The 13,006-nt window shown below is 35.3% G+C and overlaps 1 protein-coding gene across 17 annotated transcripts in view; it reads left to right on the top strand.

Moving 5' to 3' along the window:
* The window catches only part of TENM2 (teneurin transmembrane protein 2), an 848,782-nt gene that overhangs the window by 581,981 nt on the left and 253,795 nt on the right, over positions 1–13,006 (top strand). The window lies entirely within an intron of this gene.

Below are 13,006 nucleotides of genomic sequence, written 5' to 3'. Positions count from 1 at the left end.
AGGCATCTGGAGGAACACTGTGTTCCTTTTTTCAAGTTTCAGGAGGAATTTTGGGTTACCAAAGTGTGATCATTGTGGTATAAGTTTAATTTACTTCAGTCAGCCTTACAGATATAGAACGAGGTATCTAAGTCTCAGGGGTTGTAAATAGCTGCAGAAATGTTGCAAAGATAATTTATTGTTGTATCTTAATTAAAACTATAATTAACAAATAAACATTTTGCTAATAACATGCTAACAAATTTTCTGAAAGGTAATATAATCAGAGACTTGATTCTTATTTTTCATACCCTTTACAGTGGTGTGTTTCCATTGACATAAATGAAAAGACTTGTAGATTTGGGGGTTTTTTAATATAATCATAGTTAGAATTGGGACCAGAATTTCTAATTAGAGATTTGAAAGTTGGTTTCTTGGACCTGGAGCAACTATTGGCTTTTTTTCTCTTCAATGCATTTTTCTCCCTTAGTAGTAAATGTTCTGTCTGCAGTGGCTATCTGCAGACTCAAGTTAGAATACAGCCTTTTTATATGCTTTTAACAGAAATAGAAGGACTAAGTATCTGTCCTGCACTACAATAATAATAAAGTATTTCAAGGTGGCTTAGTCAACTGACAGCTAGAAGTTAGCAGTCCTTATTAAAAAGAAAGGTGTTGTCTTCCAAAATATTTTTACGTTTATTATATTTTGAAACAGTAGAAGACTTTGAGAACATTATGCATTTGTACAGCTACTGCAAACACAAATTAGTAAAACAGATTTTTTTCATTATACAGTGTTATCTGATTTTCGCAGATTATTTAGTTTTAAAAATATGGTTGTTCAGTGAAGCCACTTATAACTGTTTATTTTAAAGATCTTTTACATTTGTAAACTCCTTTGTGATTCTAAGCAAATTGGAGCTCTGGAAGTGTAAAGCACATTTTAATAAATGGTTTGGCCTGTAGAAAATGTTTTTCAAAGCTTTGTTCACCCACAACATTCAGAAACTACACGCCAATAAAGAACATCATCCTCTGACTGCATGGAACTAAATTCTCTAACAAAAGAAGTGACCTGGAGGAATTAGGAGAGGTGATAGAAGGACATATTTTGGCTGGCAAAGTCAGGCCTTCATGTTTAATTTAAAAAAACATTAAACTTTTCATGTTTAATTTAAGGAAACAGTAGAATGTTGGGATTTATAACCCTAATGATGCTTTGTCAGTGCTACATGATGTTAGTGGCATGCCTAGTACAGGCTGCAGATGTATAGAAACATTTTACTAAAAATGCCTTTCTTTCTGTTATTGAGAAAAAAAAGAGAAAACAGCTAAGGCAGCAACAACAAAAACAACACATTAGGCATGCACTACTAGTCTAGCTAATTCTAGGGGTGCTATTAGCAGACATTTAGGCAAATCTATTAACATTTAGCATCAGCACAAATGCAATTGCATTCCTACTTTTCATGTTTCTGGGAAAATATTCATGGCCATTCAAGGGAGGAAAAGGACATTGAAGCCATTTGTTAGGTAGTACAGCCTAAATGGGTAAAGAAGTTTTAGGGAAATTGTTAAATTGAAAAAGAAACTTGACTCAAAAAATGGTACTTAAAAAGGGAGCCAGATTTCTTAAAGAATAATGCTGATTAAGTGTTTAGTTGGCATTTTCTGTGCATCACCACTGATTTTAATTTTTAAACAAGTCTTAAGCTTTTAACACACTTTTACCTGTAACTGCTCATTATTTTATTCTTGGAATCTGGGAATACCTTTTGAAAAATGTATACAAAATCGTCTTTTGGAGGTGCATCCATTGTGCAGTTCAAGTTAAAAATATTTAAAAAAATATTTTACATTTTCTAAGATATACCAGACAACTCCACAGCAGAACAGGCTGAAGGGGTAGCTACAGTAATTGTCTTATTTTTGACAGTGACAAAGGGCAAATCCTTTATTATAAGTCATAAAATATCGATATTGTAATGTGATGCTGTAAATGGGAAAATTCTTCCTAACTCTAGCTTAGGTTTTTTGTGGGTTGACTGACATCATAAATTACACGATAGAAAATTCACCTTCAACTTTATAATTAAAGTAAAATATTTTGAAAAAATGCTGTCATGGATTCTAACTATTATGATTATTTTTTGAAGCACTGAAGTTTACCGTGTACATTTTACTCAAGGGATCAACATCTTTTAAATGTCTGGCTGTATAGTCCTAATAAATTTACCATCACTGATATTACAAGGGTTGCCTGTTTAAAAAAGAAACCAAACAAGTCATCATTATTCAACTGTTTCTATTTTTAAAAACTTCAGTTTGTGTTTTATTGGTTATCTTGTTCTTTGAGCTACCCAATTTGCAACTTGATATCAGGAAGGAGAATTTGTGAACCAAAATAGAAGAGTCCCTATGGGTACTTAGTTATTATAGATACTCCGGTTACCTGCTCTGCTTTGTCCTCTCCTCAGTTCCTCTAAATGGTGTTAATTTATTGTGGCCTCTTGGTCCTTTGGAGACCCCAGAGCTCCCAGAGGCATTCATAATGCTTGCTGCCTGTTCAGGCCCTTTTGGTTTTTTTCAACTATGTAAAGCATTAATGTGTGGAGAAAAGATTTCTGACAATGTGTAGCATTAATCCTTTTTCTATATTGAGAGTTGTCTGTATTAACTTTTACTATTTTTCTCTGTCTCCTACTCCAGTACGTGGGTAGTCCTGATTTTCGTCTTCATTTCAGTACGGTATACTGAGTGCAATCATATTGAATCAGTGGAGTTACAGTAAATGAAATTCTACGTCTCGTCCAGGTTTTTATTATGTTGGTTTAGAAACACTTTTTGTTGTAGGGTTAAGCTGTTAGAATGTCTAAGATCTATTACAGTAGAAAGTCATGGGTTTTGACCAATTTTACAACTATATGCTGTTGTTCTGTCCTTTTCAACTTTCCACTGTGTTTTGCAAGTCTTTCCCACACACCCCCACCCAGTGCCCTTTGCATCCTTCCATCCCCAAGGAAAGTTTTAAAATTTAGGATAAACCACATCTCAAGAGCTGTGACCTGGAATGGCCTGTGGCCAGGAAAGGTGAAACCTATTTGGGTCTCTGTCACTGTGTCCCCTCCAAGCCCCTCACACCTGTGGAGTGTCAGCTTGGCAATCTGGCTGCGAGAAGGAGGAGGTAGTACCTAACGCAGGGGAAACTACCTAACGCAGGGGAAACGGGGGGCAGAAACTCGGAGGTGTGCTTGTGAGCCCTCATTAGTCTCAAGTTTCCTGGAGCCACTGAAGAATACAGTGGGTTTGACAGCTAGAGGAAGAGATGAGGAATTGGAGAGTTTCCGAGCTGAAGTGAGGGGCCAGGGACTCCCTTCATCTTCTTTCATCTGAGGCTTCTCCGGATAAGCCCCTTGCTTAGGTGTTTATTCACTTTTTTTAACTTTCTTCTTTGTTACTAAAAGTCTGTAGGGCTTCTAGGTATAAAATTCCTGTAGCCATTCTAAGATTTTTTTCACTAAATACACTGCATTAGTTTGTTATTTAATTCCTCAAGCAGCTGCTTTGTTTTATACTATAACTTTTTTTTCTTTTCAATAATTTCTTCTCTTTCAATGAGGAACGCAAGAATCACATTTGTATGAACCGGATGCTTTGTTATACTAACGCATATTTTGTACTGAACATGTACAGACTAAGTGATTATTTATATAAGATGTGTGATAATAAATTCTTCCTCTGCTTGTCTGTTGAGACTTAAATTCAAGATTCTGAATTTTTCTACACACAGCAGCTAATGATTTAATTTGTATTGGTGGCAGCTTAAATCCTATCACTGTTCAAATGGCATTGACTGCTGCTACAAAAACACACAACCATGAAATAAAACCCAGACTGCTATTTAAAAAAAAAAAAAAGTAAACCAGCTTTAAATACTTCATTTCTCAATTGGGTATTAATCTTGCAAAATGAACTGCTTAAATGTAAAAAAAAAAGAGTAAACAAACTATTCTTTTTTACAGAATCCTTCAATGTATGTCTCAAACCTCAAATTTCATCTGGAATACTAATGTTACATTTGTGGGTTTCAGAGGATTTGGAACCTTTTAAGCTGTCTTTTAAAATTTTTCTTCTACCTTTTGACACGTTTTGGGAAGGCATAATGAACTGTTGAAGGCAGCGGAATTTGAAAGTGTTCAACAGTATCAAGCATAATGACAGAAAGAGCACAAAGTCTAAGTGATCGTAACAAAAGTTGGTCTAGAAGCCTCCCAGGGTTTTTGTTATTTTTTTCCGAGGCATATTTCACATAGGAGCTGATTTTCTTCTGGCACATCATAATGTATCTCAAGGATTGTGCTGACAGCATCATAGAGACCCCAGCAATTGAAACCCACCTTAGAGCATGGTACTGAAGTGATCACTAGTTTTAAAATCTTCAAAGAAGTAAGAAGACACTTTGGGGAAAAATACTCATTCTAATGAGAACACGGTACATGCAGTCCTCCTCATGCTGCTGCATCCTAGCACCCAGTTAAACCTCTGCACGTAGGTTAATTTTGGACAGAGGGAGCACCAATTTGAATTATCGCAATGTCATAATGGCTTTCAGCTCCTCACCTGAACCTCCTTGTTGTCTACAAGCAAAAAACCGTTAAAACAGTAATTTTCCTTTATGAAAATTCAATGTATAAAATTTTAACCACATAGAAAGTTTGAAACGTCAACTTCATTCTGTTGTTTAGATTGCTTCGGAACCAGGCAGACACAAAGATGGTGGTGTTACTCTGCGTTGTAACTGCATTCTCTACCGAGATGGTGGTCAAACACTGGAACAGGCTTCCTCGAGAGGTGGTCCATGCCCCACGCCTGTCCACGTTTAAGAGGCACGTGGACAAAGCCCTTAATATCATGCCTTAACTTGGTCAGCCCTGAATTGCTCAGGCAGTTGCACTGGATGATCGTTGTAGGTCCCTTCCAACTGAAATAGTCTGTTCTATTCTAACTCTAAAACCAAAACCCAAACTTTGTGGTAAACTCCCCAAAAGCTTGTTTTTTGACCACAGTCCTCAAGAAATTAGTGCTCCAGATCTGGGAAGATGGAACTGTAATCTTCATATGCAATAAAGTGGCTGAAACCATCCATTGCTAAGGGAAACTGTTGAATTTGTGGTGCACAGCAATAATTTCTGCTGAAGGCAGGTTTGAGGTTTAATATGGTCAGTACCACACATATTGACACAGCAATGAAACAGGTAAGCAGAGTCCCTGCATGTCCGGAGGCCAAACTGTAGCAAAGCTGAAAGCTTTTCTCAGCCTGTGTAATGGGTCACTTAGCAATATCTTTGAAGCAGGTGGGAGTATTCCTTCATTTGGGTCGCCTTTCTGATAGTGACAAAGCAATGTACTACCTTTAGGACATTGTGTTTTATGTAACTGTCAAGAAGCAACAATGAACTGGCTAATGGAGAAAAGGCATCCCTTAGTTACTTTTAGCTTGCAGAAAAGCTGTAAATGGGCTCGTTCCAGAAAAATGTTGCCAATTTTAACTTTTTTGTATAGATATTTGAATTTGAATGTTCCTCTGCTAGAGGGTATTCAAGTTGATGAAACAAACCAAGCTTTGACTTAAATCATAGAGGCAAACTCTTGCCTTATTTTATCAGTCTAAATATTCTAATATCAGAATAGTTATGCAATCACTGATGTCAGCTTTTCCTCAGTGATGTACCTGTAATATTGAACATAATATCATTTTAATAAGGAAGATTCTTTTCTGCCTGCTGTCTTTGAGCTAGCTGTTGTATGCATTCTATGGTAGTGGCAGAGGACAAATATACATGGATAACTTCCATTAATACTGGGCAAATAATGGAATAGTTACTGTAAACATTTTCAGTCCTAATAATTTCTATAGAAAGGATATAGCAATTCATATAGCTGTTGATTAGTTTGGGGTTTTTTAAACCATTTCAGGGATATCGTTACTCTAACAAATTTTTAATCAAGTCTTTCAGTGGCAATATTGAATTTTAAAAGTTAGTAGTTACTGGTTACAGCATGACTTCGTTAGTATACAGGAAAATCATTCTGTGGTGATTAACATCTATTCGTATCTTGGAATGCATTATGGGCTCTAAATTATCATAGAAATTAATGCAATCTTCTTAAAAGGGCTTAAAATATGGTAATAGATACAGCATACTAGCACCTGCAGCTGAAGGTACCAAAGTTATTAAAGTTGGGTATAATTATATTTATTTTGCAAGCATCTAAATGAGGGGGAGAATGAGAAACAAAGTTTAATAAAAATTAAAAAGGCACTCAATTGAAGTCAATTTAGATTTTTTTAAATTTCCTTGTATTTAACAAGTATATTGCTACTTCTGATGCATATGAAATACTTTGTCCATTTTAAAGTTCAAAGCCTGTGGCAGAATTGTGACATTCCTTGTACTGATTTTATATTGGTGAATTCAGTCAACAGGGTTGCTTGTGATTTACACCAGTAAATCAAGGAGAGAAATTTGTTACGCAAGTTTAATTTTTCAAGGCTGCTGCTTCTTACCTGTGCGCTGTGTTTGTATTTTTTTTAAGGGTCACTTGTAGATTAATTTTCCAGTAGTCGAACGGAACAGGAAGTATGAAAAACAAAAATATGGCAGCTGCTTGCAACTCAGTTTCTGGTTTACACCTATGTAGGTGTATTGGCTCTGGCTGAGATGGAGTTAATACTCCTCATAGCAGCCCTCATAGCACTGTGCTCTGCATCTTGTAGGAACAGGCTAGCAGAGAGCAAGTCAGTGGCACCTGAAAATGAGCAGGTATGATTAACTTGGGGCTGATGTACTGTAGTATTTTGCTCATTTAGAGATGCGATACACGGATAAATAAGTAACTGATCTAAACTTGATTTCAGCTCCCATTCTGCAATTAAATTAATGAAGCTAGCCAAGAATTAAAAGGGCTTTTTTTGCAAAAGGTTATGATTATTTCCCCAATGTAAGAGAAAATAAATATATATGTTTCTGTTGAATATCTGTGGCCTGATAACTAAATAACTCCTTGTTCCCTTTTTTCTTATCCTTTAGCTGTTTTATTGAATGAATCCCTATCTTTAAGATAACAAGAAGACAAGCTGACATTTGATGCGAGTGTTCATTCTGCATAAAGTGAAGCGTGTACAGCACATTAAGTGCAGAGTTAGAATGCCAGGAGAGATTTACAGATAACAGAAATTAACAGAAAATGCTTCTTATTATCAGTAGAGAAAAGCCGTATTTTAAATGACAGCCAGATGCTTGTTTACTATGATTATAATGTTAATGGTAATATTCTGTTCACAGTTCTGTGTGCATAGCAGCTACTGAGGTCATTGGGAATTCTGGGAGACTTTAACCTGTACCTTTTTATTTTCTTTTTCTCTTTTTCTTTTTCTTTTTCTTTTTCTTTTCTTTTTCTTTTTCTTTTTCTCTTTTTTTAAAGTAGAATGATGACTACTGCTTACAGTGCCAAACAGTATGAAGTAACATAAAAAATGGTAGCTATTTAATGAGGGAGTTTGTTTGGCTTTTGGGGGTGGGGTGGGTGTTGGGATATGTGTGTGTTGCTAGACATAGTACAGGAAAGCAAAATCTTTGCAGCATCATTAGATTATCGTTCATCAGTACTTTTGTTTCAATTTTCTTAACAGTTCCTTCAGCACTAGATGCTTTTAAGCATCCATTGGTATTGTATGATGATCTTAATGAGATAGGAAAACAAGTTTTTACTGCATAGAAATGAATTCAGAATCTTTTTGTCCCATTCGGAATGAAGTTAGAATTACAATGTAGTCCTTATGTAGAGATCCTTGTCCAGCTGTGACACTTGAGATTTACTTTAGCTGTAAGTTTGAGACTAAAAGTAAGTAGTGAAAGAGAAAATGAAATAAAAATTAAGGGATTAAAAAGGAATACCAGCATACCACACCCCCCAACAAAACAAAAAACCCCAAGGAATGTCAACAAACAGTGTAATTACTAATTCATTCAGAAATGGGAGTAATGGTTTTCTGAAGTGAAATGACCAAATGTAGTAACTAGCAGTTTGTCAGGGCAATAATAATGGTATTTGTATCTCTTTTAATTAGCTTTAACCTTTCCTTTTGTGTGGAACCATTAAAAAATTAAAGGGGAAAGTATTTAGAGAGACAGATTTATGTTAGCTCATGGTTTGCACTGTTTTAATGAGGTCAAAGCAATAAAGACTCTCAACAGATCCTCAGGTCTGGATGATGAATGACTGTCTTCCACTGCTGATTCACAGTGTTGTGCTCAAGTCTTTGAGTTGCTGTTTAAATATGAAAATATAAATTTCTGCAGTTAGGAACTATTCTTGAATGATTTACTCTTTCTCAGGAATATGTATGCAAATGTATTTGAATAAAAATGAAAGAAGTTTTGCTTCTTGGCAGGAGGAAGATTGAAGTGATTGGATTAGACAATGTGTTTTTAAGGTGTGGTTGATTTTGAAATTAATAAATAAAAAACCCCACGTGTACATATATGTGTTTAAATGTATCTACTTAGGGTATTCAGGCATGCCTCCAGTAATTTGATCATTAATCATATGTAGTAAAGTTATAATGATAATTTAGCAATTGCTAAATGGGCCATTTTCCTAATGCAAGGTTACACATGTGGTGGATTAGTAAGTGGTAGTTTTAGTGGAAGTGTGGATAGTAATTATTGCCTATTGATCTGTCCTTAATGGCTTCATTTATGTTTGTTTTATTTGGTTTGGTGGAAGTCTATGATGCATCAAGCTTATAATTGAAAGATGATCCCTAGGATTTCTTGGTCTTATTTTAGGCCTTAAGTTTTCCATTTTTTCTTTTGGTCCATTTCATTCTCTTGAAAAATATCTGCAGTAAAAATCTGAAAGTGGACAAACAGCGAGTCCCCTGGTTCATATCCACATATGCATTAAAGTTTGTATAGTGAGCAGCAGTATCTAAAAATAGAATTGGTAAAGACATGCATGATTGCTGACTGTATTCCTAAGGGAAACTGAAGTTGCTTAAGAAAGGAATATAGCTCCTCATGCACTTAGGAGCACTATGAGAAATAAATCCCATGTAGTTACCTTCCTTTCACTAACAATAACTTCACATATCATTCACAAGAGAAAAAACACTATAAAAATAAAAAAGGTATTACTTTCTGTGACAAACAGCTACATTGTTGGTCTGAAAGTTTTATTAACAGCTCACATATCTTTTTATGATACTTTTAAAATAGTGAATTATGAATGATTGAAAATACCCTCCAGCTTAATTGAGAACCATTATGTCTAGTAATTGACAGTGATTTCAGAGACAGCCGTTGTTCTCTGGCCTATTAACATAATTTGAATTTTTTATTGCACTTCATAATTATCTGTTGGAGTTAACAAACAGGCCCATTTACTGAAGTGTTTAAGAACAAAAGCCCCAAATGGACTGGATTGTGATGTATTATTTCTATTAACCGACCTTGCTGGAACAGTTTTGTGCATCAGTTTTTGATGGGGTCATGACTTCTGATAGAAGAGTAGTGTGGATTTTCTAGTTTTCATTTCATTAAGTGTAGGTAAAATAGCGTCTTTTAAAATTGTCTTTGACTCTTTCTTACATATCTACTCCACTGAGTCCTCAATACCACTTTTACACGATTTCCATGGTAGCTGGAGAGAAGCACTATTTCAGGCTTATAAATTCAATAAATTTCATCTGTTCACCAAGGCAAGTTAGCAAAGACAGAAGAAACTTGACCCCTGCTTAGATTATAATATTTTTAGATCAAGAGTCTTTTTTAGTTCTGTGATTTGTAGTGAAAACAAGCTCCTTATCTATCACTTAGATTTCTATGTACTACAATAAAAGAAATCAATGAAACTCACTGTGTTATTACTGGTTTTCCCAGCACGTGATCACATACAGCATACCATCATTTGTAATATAAGAATCTCCAGTAACAGAAAGATCTCCTAGTTGTTCCTCTTTCTGTCATTCTTCTTTGTAGAAATCATTTTCAGCAGGGTTTTCTTCCTTGAGCATTTAGACCTCAAGCCTTCAGGTAATCTTCTCAATTAGTCCCTGGGGCTGTAGAGAGACAGGAAAGTGCAATTCTCTTAGCAGCTAAAATGGCAGGTTCAGGTTAAAATTAAGGTTTTAAACAATCTGGTATCAGGGGAAAAAGGAAGAGGATAGGAACAGATAGAAGTCCTGGACTTTTGGCTAATGGTAAGGATAGTGAAATATGTGATCGACTTTTAAGAGAGAATTGTAACTAACTCTTCCTTTGTAACCCTCTGGCAGATGATACGTTAGGCTGTGTACACTGCTTCCCTCTATATCGATCCTCTCTGTCCTACTAACTTCATCTACATTGCCCTAAAATCCATCAAATGTTGTGTTCAGTCTTCGTAGGGCCCTAATGGAAAGTCCAGGAAGATTTGGGGGACAGAGGACCTGGGGATGGGGGCAGGCAGAAAGGGGACAGTCTTTTAACTGTCTTGATCTAAGCCAATTGCTTATTTAGGGCATTCAGCTATCAAGTAACTTGACCCATCATTTACTGCTTCTTTCTATGGCAGAAACATTTACATTCCCTTTTACATTCATAATCAGAAAGCGTATACCAAGAAATCAGTATAACTGCTGGGAAAAATATGTTAGTGATGAAAAGACAATCTTTGCTATGAGCAAAGAGAAACAGGTCACAAGCCAGTGAGTGTAGGGTTTTTTTGTTTGCTGTGTGTGTTTTTATTTTGGAGAAAAACCCTTTCCAATAAATTGACAGAACCCAGCTGTAAATCTACATTCCAGACATGAGCTTTCTGCAAGCTCTGAGTAACTTCCACAGAGCTGAGAGGACTGTAAAAATACTATGCATGCGTTGGCCAGTGGCAAAGTTTAGATTTGAATAAGCCCAGAGCTTTCTGAGGATTAAAATAGCAGGTTTTTTCTTCAGGGATGTTTTAGATATGTGAGGTGGAATGAATGGAAAATTTCTTAATATGTAAGTGTTCTGCTATCATTGAAAATGATAAAATAAATGTTATATAAGTGTGATTCTTCGTGCTTTAGTGTAGGAGGCATCTTTTTGAAGACTAGGCAAGAAAATCACCCACTATCTTTTGTCATTTGTTAAGCCTAAACTAGGAATCTGGAATTGTTATATTACCTTTATGATAAATTTTTTTGTGGGCTAATGGCTATTGTTACTGAAGCATATACTTACATCATGAATGAGGCTAACTGGTTTTGCCTTGCAGGAAATACTTTTTCCTATCTCTAGCTTGCTGTTTTGTTCTTTGAGGTTTTTTTCTTAGTGACATCAATATAAAGTAAATCATATATCTTCCTTCTCATGAGTAATGAGAATTTTTTTCTGAAAATAACTCAAAAGTCAACTCTTGGTAGGGTTAGGATACCACATATCCTAGTATGTGTACACATATACTTGTGTGTATATGTATATATTTGTATGTGTTTATATAATATCCACATCTGTGGTATACACCTAGCTCTCATATATTACATGGATTTTTTTTCCTATTCCTTGCAGCAAGGTAAAGGAAGATCCTTAAATTGGAGACTGCCTCAGAAGGGTTATCTGCAGTAACCCCCCTAGTAAGGATAAACAGCAAAAGGTCTTGCTTCTTATGAGACTAATGTTCTAAAATGTTTCACATTTCTTTTATAATTAGACTAGCGCATTCTTTATCCAAAAGATAGTGAAATACAACCCGTTAGTTGTATCATGCATTATGCTGGCATAGTGTAAGGATTTTTAAATACTGTGCAGGATAGGACTGGTGATTGTATATGCCTTATAATATGCTTGCTTTATTTTTCAGTCAGTCTTTGACTCCGTTATAAATGTTTTATTTATTTTATCATATGTGCTATAGATTGAGAAGATATTAGGTCTCATAGTAAAGTACTAGCAAATGAGCAGGGACGTTCCTGTCATGAAATTTTACAAGGTGTTAACTACAGGCAAATTTGGGACTCTTACATAGGGCATCTTTTTTAATAATCTAAGCTCTTTTTGTACTTTCATGATAGCTGTCAATTGTTGACCAGAGAAGGAACTGATAATTTTTTTTGTCTCTTTCAAAAGCCATTCATTTTTAGTATATATATAGCGATTTATTTTCTATCATATATATATGTGCTAGAAAATAATATGTATAAAATATATCTAAAATAATATATATTATATATATGCTAGCATATGTATAAGCTCTTGAGTTTGCAGGGGAGATGTCTGACACCTTTGCATCATTTAAAATTAAAAAGGGGGGGAATGGATAATCTTATTAATAAGAACAGTAACATAGCCACTTTCTTTGTCTCTTTTTGTTATTAAAGGAACATGTCCTCTGCTACTCTTACAAGATTATTACTTGTGGCATTTTAGGGGTTGATCTGACTTGCATTTTCTTTGGTTGCTGTTGTACGTCATTGGATTTAGTGTATGTGGATCTAATAAATAACGGGATTAAACCAAATAAATTGTTGTCAGTCCATATAGTTGTAGCACATAAATGCATGCTTCAGGTATTTAATTGCCATTCTAATTCAGAAGATGGTAGTTTTATGTTCCATTGTTGTGAGTGATCACATGGTTAATCTTGCAAGCCATGGTGAACCTAAAAACTGAAATAGCATTGTGCACAGTAGAAAAGTTACATAGGTATTGTTCGTAAAACCAAGTCTTACTGTGCAGAAACAAGTAAAAGTTTTAAAATTTTATTTGCTAAGTGTTATGTACTGTAAGTGTATATTGTTTCAGTTGGACATCAGAAAATATTATGTATTGCAAAAGAAACTGTTTTCTGCCATATTTCTCTACCTCACTGCTTACAGGTGATGCCAAGGTAGTGCCAAAGTTAGATGTGATGTGACCTGGGCTTGCTGTGGGATTGTTTCATTTGGATGTCAGAGGGAAACTGTCAGTGTATTTAACATAGGACCAAGTTTTTAGTCAGGAAAA

Source organism: Haliaeetus albicilla, chromosome 27, assembly GCF_947461875.1.
Source record: "Haliaeetus albicilla chromosome 27, bHalAlb1.1, whole genome shotgun sequence".
Taxonomy (NCBI): domain Eukaryota; kingdom Metazoa; phylum Chordata; class Aves; order Accipitriformes; family Accipitridae; genus Haliaeetus; species Haliaeetus albicilla.
Note: the sequence above shows the minus strand (reverse complement) of the source record. Positions and strands in the feature narration are given on the sequence as shown.